The following is an 18,091-nucleotide window of genomic DNA, read 5'->3' on the forward strand; positions in this document are numbered from 1 at the left end:
CCCATCACAGCACAGAAAATTTAGGGGTTGGGGTGGGAAGACTGGACAGGCAGTTCTCGGCACACCTTTTTTTTTTTCTGTTCTGTTTGTTGGACAGTTAATTGGGGATTAAGTGGCCCTGAAGGAGATGCACCTACAGCTGAGTGAATTAGCTAGTCCAGCTTTTTGTTTTCTTCTTTTAAGAGTAGAGAAGCATCCAGGAGGAACAACCACTGGTGGTGGTAATCATGGAGTATAGGGGAGGAGGAGGCCTATAAACTGGCCCTCTATCTTATTGCATGGGACAGGCATAGCTCTCCATGTAGGACCAAGTCCCGTAGTAGAATGTCAAGTCTTGGTGGAAGAGAACCACTGAGGTAGAAGACAGTTGGGAGTGGGCACCAACATTGTCAAAGTAAGACCCAATGCGAGTGAAAAACATCAGCCAGATTGGGGCCAAGGCCCTACAATACATACCCCAGTACATACAATGTAAGTAGTCACCCAGTGGTAAAAATCCTTCAGAAGCAGTTAACAAGAAAACAAGTAAGAATGGTAGTAATGAGATATTTACACTGAGGGATCTTTGAGCTCTCCCTCAACTCTGGGAGGGGCCCTCAAATCAGCTTCCAATCCCCACACTGAATGCCCATTTCCTGTGCACCTGGCTGTACATGTGAACCCCAGCCACAGTGACCCACCACAGTGACCTGCTGGTTCAGCTCTGCTGCACACATGGACTCCCCACTCGAACCCTGCCAGTCTAGCTCACTGTCAGCTCCATCACAACTATCAGATTTCTCCTGCATGTTTTCCAGTTGCAGCCTGCCAGAAATAGTGCCACTCCATTTCCTAAGTCTGCTTCTTTCATCAGCTGCAGGTGTACAGGATTTGTCACACAACAGCCCCTGCATCTCTGTCGCACAACTTGCCAACTGCAGTCTGCCACTCCTATGCTCTCTTTTCCTTGACCCTTGATTCTTGCACCAGACAACTAGCTTCCCCCTGGCTTCTTTCCCCTCTCCCCAGCAACCAGGAGAGCCCAGCTGCCATTGCAGTCCATTACACATTAGCAGGAGGTGTGACTGTGGGATCAAACATCAAATCCCAGGATCTCCCTGCACTGGCAAATAGCAAGTGCAGCTCCATCAATTCATGGGGCTCCCAGCCACAGGGGTGCATCATGTGTTCCTACAACTTGGATTGATCTCCCAGCTGTCCCTCACAACTGGGAATCCTAGCCTGGCCACACATTCAGTTAATGGCTTGATAGGAACAAGCCTCAAAGTTATCTTGCATATTTTGTGTTATGATTTTGTCGCTAATTCCTTATTTTATTCTTTATTAATTGTATTAATATGTGTCAGGGTAACTAATTAACACATGGTTCACTGATTAATCACACCCTTGTATAGTCAAGGAGGACTGTATAGTCATGGTGGCTTGAAGGAATGATCCAAATAGATACAGTGAGGGGCTAGATGAGGCCAAAAGGAAATCATAAGCACAGGCATGGGAGGATCTAGGATTTTGAAATGGGGGTTACAGATTGTGCGGTACATCATCACATATAAAATGATACACATTTTTCTCCAGGTTAAAATAAACTAGAAGCCTTATTAATATGCTAGAGGCCTTCAGCTATCTTATTCAGTTTAAGATTGAAGCAAAACCAAATATAATTGCATTGAAATGTGCATTGATTTGCTATATCATATATTATGTTTAAAGGCAACAAGAAGTTTGACAAAAATGATCAAAATATGTTATTTATTTATTCCTGTTGTAATTAGAATTAAATCTGCATCTCTTTCAGATTCATAAAACAAATTCTAGGCTTCTTCAGCATGTTGACAGTGCAGTGTTTCAATTATATTAATTTCTACACATGAGTTGATGGTTTCCTGAATTAATGTTTCCACACAAGAGTTGAGTTTTAACCTAGACTTAGAAACATCTGTAGGGTTATGAAATAGGAGCTGCATTATCAGGACCAGATAGCAGATAGAAGAATTGCAGAAGAAAGGGTAGTTTGATTTGTGGAATATCACAACCATGAAGAAAGGAAAGAGGGTCATTAATACCTGTGGAATGAAGAGTTTAGAAGAGACCAGGTAGATTATAATGAACCATTAAGTTAATTGAGTCCCTCACTGATGCCTGAGTAGAAATGCTGGTACTATTGCCAGGAAGTTGGTTTTAAAGTTCTGGTGGAGTGTGGAGTGACTGTACCACTGCACCCCGACCTTGATGTATCCCTCAGCACAGGACTGTGTGAGAGACTTCATCTCTCTATACAGTTGAGGTTCCTAATAGAGGTTACACACTAATCACTCACTTAGGAACAATTATCCCTATCCCCATTTTTAGTTACTGATGATTTAAGCACTTGGTTGACCAAAAATGAGAAGGTAAAAAAATAGTGATGCAGTCTGAAAGAAGAGGGTGTGATGGCTGGAACTGGTTGAAATTGAACAGAAATTTCCACAAGAAAAATCCCCCCACCTCCGCTCCACGAACACCACCACCACTGCCAGTTCTAGTGGAAAACCTGGGACATGGAGAACAGAAATTTGTTCCATCTAGAAGAAGTCACTATTTCAAAAACATGAGCCTTAATGAAAGGGATATTAAAAACAGCATAATAGAAGAGAAAATTATCAGGAGACATGACATCTTAGATATATATTAGTGAAGAGTTGTGCAGGATGCTAAGATTTGGGATAAAAATTTTGTATGAAAAAGAACATGTGAAATTTAGTTTCATAGCTATCTATTTCTTTGTGCAAAAGCATGCGTGGCTATTAAACTTTGTATTTTTATACTCACATTGGCAACCCATGTTCACCTTGGAATCAATAATGACTCCAAGGTCCTTTCGTGCCCCTGTGCTGACGAGAAGGGAGTTCCTCAGCCTGTAGGTATGCTGCTGGTTCTTCCTCCCCAGGTGTAACACCTTGCACTAGACAATAATGAAACCCATCCTATTCTCATCTGCCCACCCTTGTAACCTGTCCAGATCTATTTGTAGCCTGTCCCTCCCTTCTAATGTGCCCAATTCTCCCCACATCTTAGTGTCTTCCACAAATATGAACAAGGTGCTTTTCACCCCCTCGTCCAAGTTGCTGATGAAGATGTTGAACAGTGAGGGCCTGAGGACCAAGCCCTGGGGAACCCTACTGCCCACATCCCTCTGAGTCAAAAATGACCCGTCCACCACCACTCTCTGAGTGTGGCCCTCCAGCCAATTTGCAACTCATCTGACTGTGTAGGCATCAACGCCACAGTTCCATAATTTTATGGTGAGAATGGGGTGAGAGACAGTGTTGAAGCCTTCCTAAAGTCTAGAAAGACTACATCCACTGCTACCTCTACATGTAAGAATGTTGTGACCGGGTCATAGAAGGCCATCAGGTTGGACTTGATGATCTGCTCAGGTCTCTTCTGACCCTACCAATTATGAAACTATGAAACTATGAAAAAGTTTAGGTAATTTTAAATGAACAATATTTGTTTTTTCACCTATAACGGTACTAAGATCAAAATAAATAACTTTAGGATATTTTTACATGATAGGTAATAATTTGATACACTCTTTCTGAATAATCCCCAGTGCCAATCCACTATATCAAAATGGTGATTTTTTGTTTATATTAATCTACACCCAGAGTTGATTGTATAGTTTTAATAATAGGTGTTCCCGCCTTGCCTTGAACACCCACTCGTGTGCCGCCTTGGCACGAGCTGTAGAGGATGTCTGTTCTTTGGCTTCGTGGGTTCCCCACGATGAACTTCTGTTGTCCTTCTGGCTCTCCCTGAACTTGCCTGCCACATCTTTGAATGTAAAGTCAATGTGGGGTTCAGCCTAGAAGTTCCCCCCAGGGAGGACCACTCTTCTCTCAGGATGTTCATGGGGCTCCACCTCCCCTACACCGCAACCTTACGTCAATCTCTGACGAGATGCCTGGTCTTGAAACGGCCACCCTCCAGTATGGATGTGCTTTGCACACTCTCTAGATGCTATCTCTCCTGCTCCTTGGAAAAGGATGTCTGGTCACCTCAGGTCCTAGATCTGAGCCCCTCTTGAGTGGGTCGGCTCTGTTCCTGGAGCCAGCGGGATGCCCCTGTTGGGCAGGGGTAAAAGAAACAAAACAAAGAAAAGAAGAAAAAAGAAAATGCAGGAGAAAGCCCAAAGGACCTTCCAGTCCAGTGTCCTACTGGCTTGCTCAGCAAGCCCTTCTGCCCGTGCTTGGCAGTGTTCCTCCTACGCTGTTCCCATGGGGTCCCCTTATCCTTCCTGCCCCCAGCCCTGTTCCTTGACCTGGTACCTGAGGGCAATAGCGTGGGGAGACTTCTGATCCCTCGGGATCGGCTTCAGCCTCCTCCTCCGTGTCACTGTGTTCGATGTGCCGTGGTCCTACAGTTTCACTGCTCTGTGCCCCCAGCAATTTTAGGGGCACATCACCCCCAAAGCTCCACCACTTTCAGGGCTCGATTTTAGTGCCCCAGGTGGGGAGATCCCTTGCAGCCTCTACTGCCACTCGCTGTCCAGGCGATCCCTGCCTGCACTGGCTCCACCCCTTCCAAGCACAGACAGCCTCTGCCTCCTTGCTCACTCTTCCCACCATGCTGCCAGCAGCTGCTTTTATCCTTGCCGGCTGGTGCGCCCCTGTGACATCACCCACCGGCCTTAATTGCATTAACGCGTGATTGTGAACTGCGCAGGCTTTTCTCATCAGTGTTCCAGCATTGCTCCTCCTGCAGATAAGTAAAAGTTTGGTTTTTCCCTCTTGGTTTTGGGGTTTTTTCCTGTGCCAATCCCCGTGGGTGGGGCTTCCCAGTCCTGCTTCTTGTTCTCCCAGGGACAATAGGTTAGACAATGGATTTGTGTAAGATAGTTCGGATAGGGATGATACTACCTTTGGTGGGGAGTTGGACTAGATGACCTATGAAGGTTCCTTTCATCACTCTCTATGATTCTAATTGTCTATGATTCTATGAAATTAGTTGAATTGAAGAGACCCCAGAAGATAAGCCATGAGGTGCAGCAGAAGGAAGATGCTGGACTACTTCAAATAATTTTAATTCCAGCTCAGAGAATGCTCCAGTGTCATGAGAAAATATTTGTAGGGCTTATCATGGGGTGGGTAATTATTCTGGCTGGAGGGATACTTAATGAGATTTGGTGAGCTACTGCGGGCCACAAGGTGTGACAAAGTACAGGTTGTGCTCTTCACTCAAAGGGGTGTGGGAAGGCAGCAGAGCAGCCTGCAGGTGACTACACTCTCAATCTTGAGTCACATGGTCAGCAGGAGGTCACCTGACTAAGAAGGCCCAGCTGTTAGAGATAAGAGCAGGCCCTGAACAGTAGAGTCAGCAATTGCTGCTAGCAGCCAGAGGAAGAAAATTTCCTGGAGCTGCTGTTCATAAATCATCTTGAAGTTACAGGGCAGGAACTATGGGGATAGTGAAGGTTCCTCGTCCTGGAGCATCACCTAAAACTACCACCTCCTGGGGCTGGATGGTGTGGTGGAGCTGGTTATGGCAGGGCAGCTTCCAAGAAATGCCATACCTGTGCCGCCTCAGTGAAGGGCAGGTATGGGGTACCAGAAAACCTCAGCCTCTGCTTCCTTCTATGTAACCCTGTGGAGGGGAAAGGCTAGGGGAACACACCCTGAAAATAAAGCACAGGACCCAGGCTCATGGAGAGGCCTGAGATAGAGTCCAGGCCAAAAAAGGGGGCCTGAGACAGGGCCCAGGTCCACAGTGAGGCCTGAGGCACAAAACGGGGGTGGAATATATGCATGGAATTGAGGCTCCAGTGTGGGGGCATGGGATTGAGAGTGGGAGTGAGAGACCCAGTGTGGGGGCACAGGATTGTAGGTCAGGTGAGGCTGAGTGATGGTCCCACTAAGGGATCAGGGTGTAATGATGTATATGGATGCCAGCTCCAAAACATGGTATAATGAGACATGGTATAAAGGGAGGTTCAGAGCTATTTATATGCCCTTGGCATCAGGGCAATTAAATGGGCAGCCTCCCACCTGGGAACCAATAATGAGACATCAAAAGCATGGCAGGAAAAGCAGGTGGGCGGTTTGCCCTAGACAAATGGGAGGGTCAACAACTAGACCAGCCCTGGGTCACCCACTTGTTACACAAGGGCAGCCCCACCCCTTGACAGGGGTCCCACCCCCTGGTCACTATCTTCAGACTGGAAGTCCTGCCCCTAATCCCCCACCCCACATCCTTTGCCACCTAAAGTCCCTCAAATTGCCCCTGGAAGTACTCCTTTTAGGAGGAGGGTTTGCCATCTTGGAACCATAAAAAAACAACAAGCCATATACTAAAAATCAAACATATATTATAAAGTATTTTAATTTTATGTCAAAAAAATAATCTTATGACACCTTCAAGTCAGCCAGCCTGGACAATCTACACCCCAGGGTACTCAAGGAGCTGGCTAGCAAAGTCTTTGAAAAAATTATCAAGGCTCACATATGCAAGAGCCCGGCAGGACAAATTATGCTGAAGGGAAACCAGCACGGGTTCGTGGCAGGCAGATCGTGCCTGACCAATCTAGTCTCTTTTTATGACCAGGTTACAAAACGCCTGGACACAGGAGGAGGGGTGGATGTCGTATACTTAGACTTCAGGAAGGCCTTCGATACGGTATCCCACCCCATACTGGTGAACAAGTTAAGAGGCTGTGACTTGGATGACTACACAGTCCGGTGGGTGGCGAATTGGCTGGAGGGTTGCACCCAGAGAGTCGTGGTGGATGGGTCGGTCTCGACCTGGAAGGGTGTGGGCAGTGGGGTCCCGCAGGGCTCGGTCCTTGGACCGATACTCTTTAATGTCTTCATCAGCGACTTGGATGAGGGAGTGAAATGTACTCTGTCTAAGTTTGCAGATGACACAAAGCTATGGGCAGAAGTGGACACGCTGGAGGGCAGGGAACAGCTGCAAGCAGACCTGGACAGGTTAGACAAGTGGGCAGAAAACAACAGAATGCAGTTCAACAAGGAGAAATGCAAAGTGCTGCACCTAGGGAGGAAAAATGTCCAGCACACCTACAGCCTAGGGAATGACCTGCTGGGTGGCACGGAAGTGGAAAGGGATCTTGGAGTCCTAGTGGACTCCAAGATGAACATGAGCCGGCAGTGTGATGAAGCCATCAAAAAAGCCAATGGCACTTTATCGTGCATCAGCAGATGCATGATGAATAGGTCCAAGGAGGTGATACTTCCCCTCTATCGGGCACTGGTCAGACCGCAGTTGGAGTACTGCGTGGAATTCTGGGCACCACAATTCAAAAGGGATGCGGATAACCTGGAGAGGGTCCAGAGAAGGGCCACTCATATGGTTAAGGGCCTACAGACCAAGCCCTATGAGGAGAGACTAGAGAAACTGGACCTTTTCAGCCTCCGCAAGAGAAGGTTGAGAGGCGACCTCGTGGCTGCCTATAAGTTCATCACGGGGGCACAGAAGGGAATTGGTGAGGATTTATTCACCAAGGCGCCCCTGGGGGTTACAAGAAATAATGGCCACAAGCTAGCAGAGAGCAGATTTAGACTGGACATTAGGAAGAACTTCTTCACAGTTCGAGTGGCCAAGGTCTGGAACGGGCTCCCAAGGGAGGTGGTGCTCTCCCCTACCCTGGGGGTCTTCAAGAGAAGGTTAGATAAGCATCTAGCTGGGGTCATCTAGACCCAGCACTCTTTCCTGCCTATGCAGGGGGTCGGACTCGATGATCTATTGAGGTCTCTTCCGGCCCTAACATCTATGAATCATCTATGAATCTATAGCCCAGTCCCTGGCACAGATCTTTGAGAACTCCTGGTGCTCTGGTTAAGTGCCTGAAGATTGGAAAAAGGCCAATGTGGTGCCTATCTTCAAGAAAGGGAGGAAAGTGGATCTGGCAAACTACAGGCCAATCAGCCTGACTTCTATCCTGAGGAAGGTCTTGGTAAAGATTATCAAAGAGGCCATCCTTAACAGACTAGCTGACAGCAATATCCTGAGGGATACCCAGCATGGGTTTGTTGCGTGTAGGTCTTACTTGACCAATCTCATTTCCTTCTACGACCAGGTGACCTATCATCTGGACAAGGGAGAGAAGACTGATGTCATATATCTTGACTACAAAAAAGCCTTTGATCTGGTATCCCATGATCACCTCTTGGCAACATTGGCCAACTGCGGCCTCGGGTCCACCACAATCTGCTGGCTGGGGAATTGGCTCCATGGTCAGACCCAGAGGGTGGTGGTTGATGAAAGTCAATTGTCATGGAGCCCTGTGCCCAGTGAGGTCCCCCAAGGCTCTGTCCTTGGACCTATATTGTTCAACAGCTTCATTAATGATGTGGACATTGGAGTTAGAAGCAGACTGGCCAAGTCTGTTGATGATACCAAACTCTGGGGTAAAGCATCCACACCTGAGGACAGGAGGGTGATCCAGGCTGACCTTGACAGGCTCAGGAAATGGGCGGATGAGAACCTGATGGTGTTTAACATCAAAAAATGAAAGGTTCTCCACCTTGGGAGGAAAAATGTGCAGCATCTTTATAGGCTTGTCAGTGCTACGCTGGCTAGCAGTACAGATGAAAGGTACTTGGGGGTCATGATTAACCACAAGATGAACATAAGCCTTCAATGTGATGCTGCAGCTAGTAAAGCAAGCAAAACACTGGCTTGCATCCATAGATGCTTCTCAAGTAAATCCCGGGACGTCATTCTCCCATTGTACTCAGCCTCGGTGAGGCTGCAACTGGAGTATTGCATCCAGTTTTGGGCTCCACAATTCAAAAAGGATGTGGAGAAGCTTGAGAGGGTCCAGAGAAGAGTCATGGACATGATCAGAGGTCAGGAAAATAGACCTTATGATGACAGGCTGAGAGCTATGGAGCTCTTTAGCCTGGAAAAGCGCAGACTCAGGGCCGATCTGATGACTACCTATAAGTTTATCAGGGGTGTTCACCAGGATCTGGGGAAATGATGGTTCACCAGAGCACCCCATGGGATGACAAGGTCGAACTGTTATAAACTCCTACAAGACTGTTTCAGACTGGAAATAAGGAAGAATTTCTTTACTGCCCAAGCCCCCAAGGACTGGAATAGCCTGCCATCGGAAGTGGTCCAAGCACCCACATTGAACACCTTCAGGAGAAATTTGGATGCTTATCTTGCTGGGATCCTATGACCCCATCTGACTTCCTGCCCCTTGGACAGGGAGCTGGACTTGATGATCTTCCAAGGTCCCTTCCAGCCCTAATGTCTATGAAATCTATGAAATATTTTGTCCTTATTTACATGTATTTGCATAGTGTATATAGAGGCAATTGCATAATAACTCAAAATAAAGTCTTACTGTTGTATATTACTTGTGGGGCAGTGTGTAGGGTGTGGCTGAGGAAGTGAATGTGTGTGTGGTGGTGTGTGGGGAATGAGTGTGGTGTGAGGGTGTATAGGCGGGTGTGGGGTTTGTAGGGAGTGTGAGGGTGTGGGAGGTGTGGATGTGTGTGGTGTTTGTGAGGGGTATAGGGTTTTTGCGGGGTGTAGTTGTGTGGGGAAGAGTATAGTTGTGGGGTTTGTAGGGGGTGTGGGGAGTGTGGGGGAGGGTATGAGTATGGTTATGGGATGGTGAGGGAGGGTATGCGGTTATGATAAGGTGTGCATGTGGGAGGCCCCTCAACACATATATGCTCCCTTCCACACCAAGGCACACAGCCACCACCAGCAGTGGCAGCAGCTGGTGGCAGGCCCTTGGGGTGATTATGACCTGTACAGGTGAAGCTGCCTGGCAGCATGAAACTCCAGTCATTTCTGAGAGCTGCACATGGTGGCAGGGCTTGCACATTGGGCCAGTGGGTGGCAAATTGGCTTAGTCGCACACAGAGAGTGGTAGTAGACAGGTCAGTATCAACCTGGAAGGAAGTGGGTAGTGGGGTCCCGCAGGGTTTGGTCCTTGGACCTGTACTCTTCAATATCTTCATCAGTGACTTGAATGTGGGTGTGAAGTGTACTCTGCCCAAGTTTGCAGATGATACTAAATTATATGGTGAAGTGCACACTCCAGAGGGTAGGGAACGATTGCAGGCAGACCTGGACAGGTTAGAAAAGTGGGCAATAAACAATAGGATGCAATACAACAAGGAGAAGTGTAGAGTGCTGCACCTAGGGTGCAAAAATATCCAGCAAACCTATTGGCTGGGAAGTGACCCTCTCAGCAGCACAGAAGTGGAAAGGGATCTTGGAGTCCTAGTGGACTCCAAGATGAACATGAGCCGTCAGTGTGATGAAATCATCAGCAAAGCTAACCACACTTTATCATGCATCAGCAGACGCATGACAAATAGAGACAAGGAGATGATACTTCCCCCCTATGCGGCATAGGCCAGACTGCAGTTGGAGTACTGCATCCAGTTTTGGGCACTGTACTTCAAGCAGGATGTTGATAGACTCGGGAGAGTCCAGAGGAGGGCCACTCATATGGTTAGGGTCTTACAGGACAAGCCCTATGAGGAGAGACTGAGGGACCTGGACCTCTTCAGCCTCCGCAAGAGAAGGCTAAGAGGTGATCTTGTGGCTGCCTAAAAATTCATTAGGGGTGTGCAGCAAGGGAAAGGAGATGCTCTGTTCACCAGGGGGCCCTTTGGGGTAACAAGGAACAATGGCCACAAACTGATAGAGAGCAGATTTAGGCTAGATATCAGGAAAAACTTCTTCACAGTAAGGGTGGTCAAAATTTGGAATGGGTTTCCAAGGGAGCTGGTGCTCTCCCCTACCTTTGGGGTCTTTAAAAGAAGGCTAGATAGTCACCTGTCTGGGGTCATCTGACCCCAGCACTTTTTCCTGCCACGGGCAGGCGGTCAGACTCGATGATCCATTGAGGTCACTTCTGACCCTACCATCTATGAATCTATGAATGTATGCACCTCCCTAGACTCTGTTAGGCATCAGGGAGTGGAACCAACTTGTCTCCATTGTGTGGGCTCCCCACCACTTCTAGTGAAGTCCAGGAGCTGCATATGGCAGCAGGGAGTGGGGAAGGCCACCAGCTCTATCACACGAAGTTTTCCCCCCAGTGGCACATGAGTCCTGGGAACTGCACATGATGAGCCGAGAGGAGCCCCACATAATGGAACTGGGGTGACCTGGGCTCCATGCTCTTGCTGACCCACTGGGCTTCATACCTGTGCTCCAGGCTCCCCTCCCTCTGCCACTTTCCTACCTCCTGGCCAGAGTGTTGCAACAGGGCACAAGGAGGAGCCACTGGAAGCTGGGGGAGCTGAGAATTTCCCCAGGTGGTTGCAGCAGCAGCAGCCCCACCTGGAAGCTGTGTTGTGTCCAGAGCCAGGGCCCTCCCTCATATGAGGGTGAGGGCATAGTGTATTGGCCCAGCAGCTGTGAGAGGAATTCAGCCCCATGTGGAGCACAGCAGGGGCAGCTGTGGGCTGGGCCAGGTATGATTAATTGGTGGCCACCAGATATGATTAATTGGTAGGCTGGATGAAATTGTCTGGTGGGCAGTATTTTGCCCATCCCTGGTTTATTGTATCTATCTAGATCTCTTTATTTCTTCTGCTACTAAGTAAAGAGAAATGTTTTTGTCCTGCGTTATGTATCTTTGTGATTTATGTGGAATACTCATCACATACCTAAATAGAAGCTACCTGAAAACCAAAAGACCCACAGTTTTGGTGGGACCCCAGAGAGTATACAAAGACTGCTACAGAAGTTTCAGAGCTTCATGAAGTTTCAGAAGGTTTCACTAGCTTCATGTCTAGGCAATTAAATCACAGAATATTGTTCTAGGAAATTAAATCACAGAGTATTGTTCTGTGTGTGAAATGCCTGCCTGAAGGCCAAAAGCCAAAAGAGTGCCCAAATGCTGCCAAACCATTGTGATTCAGCATTTAGATCCATACATAAGTAATAAACTGAGCGTCTAACAAGAGAAGCTAAACTAGATCTAAGACAGAAGTTAATGGGAAGGGAATTGCCAAATGCTTTACTAATCAGAAGCATCATCAACTTCTTTGTAATCACTTGGAATTATATAAAAGCATTAAGATCCAGAGGCACATGCGTTAGGTAAGAAAAAATCCTGGTTGTAAAGACACCAGTCTCAGGTTTATGGACTTGTCAGCAGCATTCTTTCCCCACCAGCTCAGCGTTTGGCAGCTGGCTTTACATGCTTTTGGGTTGTGGGCTGGAATACTTGAATTATTTCTCCTTCCCACTGTCATCCATGCTGGGTCTTCTCATTTTTCCTATTACTCTGTGCTAGGAGATGGCTGTATAAGAAAGAGAATGCATTACACTTGTTTAAGCCTGGAACCATGTAGCCAACTGACAACCCAATACGTCAAGGGACTAATTAACTGTGTCCAACTTAGAAGGCATAGTGAGCTATCATAAAGCATTACAAGGTCCTATCAGAGGGCCTGTAACTTGAAGCAAATTTAGGTGGGGCTCTTAGATTGTCATTCCACTTAAAGAAAGACATGAGCTCCTTTCAAATTAGTGGTACTTCAAGATCCAAAGTTTTGAGAAACAACAGATACCCTAGCAGACAACAGCTTGTTATACAGCTTAGTGCAAATATGTTATCTGGTACATTAAGAACAAATTGTAAGTAACTAGGCCCAGCCAAATATAACTGATACATCCTTTGCTCTGTTAATGCTGTCTCTTAAATCTATCCTTTGTTTGGGCATCTCTTGGTATCATTGAAAGAGAGGACTAACTTTGTCCAGAGACTTCAGCTTTTGTCTGTGATTAATGATGGTCTGTAAACTGAATAAATCTGATGTGTGAACTGAATAAAGCTTGGACCTAAGATGTGCTACCATAAAGTTGTCCAACTTCTAAACAGCCACATCAGAAGGGGTCACACATCATACAGGCTGAAAGAGTATGAGCTGTGGGTGCCTCTCCACAGCTCATGGAGCTATGGGCAGCCCCCCACCCACACTGCTGCACCATGCATGTACATGGGTGGCTTCTCTCCACTGGCCACATGCTTACTGGTAGCTGCCTCCCCCATTGCATAGGTGACATGTGGGGGGGGGGGTACAGGGGGCACATGCCCCCCTGAGATTGACACTCGCCATCGGTGGCACTTCTGGTTTTGCTGCTGGCACTTCCAGTTTTGCCACCAGCACTTCCAGGGTTGGCAATTGGCCCCTGGAAACTGCCCCTTCCCCCACCCAAGTTGGTGATCAGCCACTGGGGGACCCCCCGCCCTGATCAGTGATTGGCCGCTGGTCAGGAGGCACCAGTTGCCCGTGCCCCATTGTACTGTATTGCAGGCTTCCCTAACACCATGAGTTGTGCTGTGCCACATCACCCCCTGAGGCAGGCACAGGATGTGGAAGGCAGAGGGGAAGCCCAGAGCCCCTGGCTGCTGCTGCAGCCAGAGTGGTAGGGAGAGTAGCAGCCAGGAGAGAGTCCCAGAAGTTAATCTAGCCACCAGACAGACAGCCCTGTATTAACATGATAACTTAAAATATTTGCAAAATACAAGAATATTTTTGTTCAATTTTTTTCCCCCAGAAAACAAAATATTTTCTTAACTAAAATAGAAATTTCTGCAGGAAGTGTCTGCTTTCTGTTTCCCTTGGACACTTGAAGGAAGGTCTCAGAAAAAAATAAATCCCAAAGTACTTCAGTTTTCAGCAACCAAAAGCACATGTTTGAACCAAATAAGATTTTTGCCCATTCTTGCTTGATCTTCCTTCCTTCCTTCCATCCTTCCTTCGTTCCTGCTTTTGTCAAAACAGTTTACAGAAATTCTGTAGCTAATCAACCAACTCCATAGATTTGCTTGATCACAAGTTTCACATTTGAGTTATTTAATGAGGAAATATTTGAGGAATAGGTGAGGTATGAGCATGCTCTTAATATATTTTAACTAGTTTAACACACCATGAAAGGGATTTGTGAGAAACATTCAGACAGTACAGCAGGAAAAGAACGTTCTGTGTTCAACAAACCTGGCTTAGCAAGGAAGTGGACTGAAGCTAACAGATTTACTGTCTAGCGTTACAATAACTCAATGAATGCAGGCAAATAAAATAGAAAAAATGATAAAAAGAAGTAAAATCAGCAATTGAGAGTGAAATAAGTAGAATTATTAAGGGAACAGTAGGATCAGGGTTCTCTTTGACTTGATCTTTTTGTAGTCATTCCAACCTGTGTTCTGTGGATGTAAAATACTACCAAATCAAAATGGTATTTGACAACCACACTGTACTCTTTTTCACAGGTCTAAATGACCACACAAAGTGTAAGACAATGGAAAATTATGTCCCAGAAGTCAAAATGCTACCAACTTTGATATGACATATAGAATGGAAAACCAATCATAAAACAGTTACTAGAAATCAGAAGTCTTAAGTATTGCAGATAATTTTGAAAATACTCCTTCCCTTTTTGATGATGTATTGCTGAGACTCCTCAACCTACAGGCTTTCCACTAATTCTTTATGGGTGAAGCTCTGTTTTTATTAATACTATAATTTTTGACAGAAAATAAATGTTATAGCCCTGTTCTTCCAGCAGTTATAGAAATAGATTTGTATGTGGTTGTAAGCATATGGTTTTCTTTGAATATACAACCTACTTCCCAGTAACTTTAAAAGTCTTCAGGGAATTTTAATTGTACTACAGTTAGGATTATGAGGTTGGAATTTAACTTTCTCCGCTTAAACATTTTTGATTTGTTAAGTTTTGAAGAAAAATATATTTGTCTTAACTGGCATTAATTTGAGAAGGAAACAAATTCTATTTTTGCAAGGATGTGTTAGCAAATAAATAAAAGACAGTAAAAAAAAAAATCTCTTGATAAAAACTCACATTCCTTCTATCTAATGAAACAAATACCTTTCATTTAAGCATCCCAGTCTTTTGTGAAGTTTCTATGCATTTGAATAAAAAATTCTATTTGTACACCCAAAAAGCATTTTGTCTGTAATTAATGCTTAAAAATTATGAGTATTTTGTGTAAACCTTTGTTTTTTGGCAGTTCTAGAAGTCAGCTGTGATTTCAGAGTATAATAAATGCATTGGTCTGAATTCTGCTCTTCTGTTGTGTGAAGGCTTGCCTAAAGCTCATCTGGATGTTAAAGGCTTTGTCCAATGTCCAGATGCACATTTAAAGTGTATTTAAGAGATTAATTACTGAATATACTGAAGAACCTTCCCCATCTTTTTCAGTTTATATCTAGTAGATTTCACAACCAACCACATTACTGCAAACTAATTTTGTCCCAAGCTATTCTTTCTAAGAGAAGTAATGACTAGCACACAAGTTCTCAACCTCTTTCATACTAACCCTCCATATTCAGTAACTTGCAAATAATCTTCTTTCAGTCAGTCCCAGACTCCTACATGCTGGCTCCTACAGATTTTAAAATAAGGTGATAGGTCCCACAGAATTTTAAGGAGGAACCACAGCAATCAGTGCAATGATTTATCGGGTGTTTCCTATGTTGGAAAACAAACAAAAGTAAGTGACTGAACAAATATGCATCAAGAAATTGGAATTGGGTAATAGGAGTAATCTGCCCCATACAACAAATGACAACCTGAGATAAAATCTTGCTAGGAGCATGAACTGAACTTGTGACATGCTTATAAAAGCTCTTCTCATAAAAAAAATTCTGGTGCTAGGATATCATTACGCAAACTTCGGGTGGTGGTGATGTCACTCACATGCTGAATTTTTTTCAAGGTTTGACTTTAAGTGCACAACAAAAACTCAAAGAAAAACACAGCCAAAACTGTGGAATAGCACTTGTATTCAAGTTAAAAATATGCATTTCTGCATAGAAATTATTCCTGGGAAAGCATCTGGTGAATCTTGAACCAGGTTTACCTAAAATTTGATTTAGGTTTGTTGGAAAGCTTCCATATTTTGGTAAGCATTCACTGAATTCCAATTTCATAAGGAAATCCCAAACACATAAGTTCCTCCTTGTCGAAGTCTTGCTAAAAGTATTTTTTTTGCACAGCTCTAGATGTAATGAAAAACTTGCAGAAATGTGATATCTGATCTCCTGGTTATATTTATTTCTTATCTGTCTTATGTTAATGCCCACAGACTTCAGCCAGAAATGGGAATGTATTGTACTAATGGTTGTACACCCATAGCAAAGGATAGTCTGTTTCCCAAAGAGCTTACAGTTTAAGCAAAGACCAAATATAAGAGGTAGACACAATCATTGGGTAGCACCACGGCTGGCAGTGAGATGATCTTAATGCAATAAGCGGTGATCACAATACATCGATTAACTAGTCTACTTCCTAATTTTTATAGTCAAAGTTAATCAAATCTAAACTCTTTCCATTCTCCTGAACTGTGATTTCATCTCCCTGGTTTTGGGGTGACCTTGTGTCCCAGCTTAGCTGGGGCAGTCCCAGATTTCAAAGGCTAGTACCAGCTGGCTATTGAGAATGGTAGTGGGTGACCTAGAAACTCAAGGGCACGGGGTGCAGTCTGGCCAGGAGTCAGAGTAGCACAGCATGGAGCACCTTGCAGGTGGGCAGCATGTTGCCCCACCCCTGCCAACTTGTGAGAGTGGGGGAGGGGGCAGTGTCCCAGATTTCCCAGAAGATGTCCTGGATTTCCATATGGTCAGCCTACCTGTTTTGCCTAGGCTTTGTTGCAATCTTCTTAAATACTTAATACATTTTCTAGAGAACAGTTTCATGGTACTCATTAGCTTTCATTAAATGAAGGCTATTTGATCCTTTGACCTTTGGCCAGTGTGATATTTGTACTAGTACCTGGTATTTTCATGAAAGTTAATTGAACACAACATTTGCTGGAAATACTTTTACCAGAAAAAAAAAGTTCTGTTTTGTCTCTGAAAATGGAAAAAGGGCATTCATCAAGATCAAAGGCACTTTATCCCTCTGAAAACTGCCTGCCAACATAGGAGCACCCATTAAAATTCAAAGCAAATGTGCCAAACTGTGTTTGTGTGGCAAGTCTAAAACATATTTTCTCTGAGTTTCCCAGTTGGAAATTTGAAGGTGCAGACATACATGTTTTCTCTGGAGTAATTTGCCATTACTCAATGGTAAAAACTGAGCAGAGACCCAACATACAGACTAGCACTGGGTATGTTAGAGTAAAGATACCCTTCATAAGGTGATAAATAAATATATACCACTATAAGTTACAATGTGGTGCCAGAAATGTGATTATCTCCTATTCAGTTTCATCACTGGGGTAAGCCCATTGCTCAATGCAAACCAGCTTTTCCACCATGTAGTGGCCAGTGGGTGTGTCTACATGCGCAATAATTCACAACAATAAACGCCGGACACATATTGCATTGGAGTTTATTGCTCATGGCCGTACCATTTGAATGTGTGCCCAGTACAATAACAAGGCACATTGAGCTGGTTCAGAGAAGCCCTGGCTGGCAGGGGGGGAGGGTGCGATGGGCTCAGCCTGTGAGCTTGGGGCTGCTCTGACTCAGTTCAACCTCCTGCACAGGGGCTGGCTGGGGCATGAGGGTGGTTCAGTGCAGGGCTAGCTGGTGGGCAGTCCCCACACTGAAGTGCCCTCATGCCCCAGCCAGCCAGGTCAGTGTCTACATGTGCATTGCTACACAAACAAAAATTTCACAGCAGGACAGTACTTGTATTTATAAGTAGTAACCTGATGCAGAGTTTATTAGTATCCTGCAGTCTAACAGAGCCGCATGTATGTATAGCAAGATCTAATTAGGAAACTCTACAATAAACATCTTGTGTAGATGCGCTCAGTCACTCTGGAATAATGCCCACTGAAAGCAGCTAGTTTACTCTTATGACACAGTAAATATACTCTGGGGTAAATTACTTTAGTAATTGTTTCTATGTCCACACCCTGAATAAAAGTATACAACACCTGAGAATGGGTTCATCCTTCATATCTGCAATCTGAAAAAGGTGGATTTCATTAAATTTAAGGAAAACACTACATGCAACTATAAAAATGAACACACAATTGAAAATCTCTCTTCCCAATTTGTGTATGTTCAGCTAATTTATCCAGGGAGTTTGTGGAAACAAAACATCCAGATTGTTTGCATTCCCATCAGAAAACTAGTCC

This window comes from Alligator mississippiensis, chromosome 1 (assembly GCF_030867095.1).
Source record: "Alligator mississippiensis isolate rAllMis1 chromosome 1, rAllMis1, whole genome shotgun sequence".
NCBI lineage: Eukaryota > Metazoa > Chordata > Crocodylia > Alligatoridae > Alligator > Alligator mississippiensis.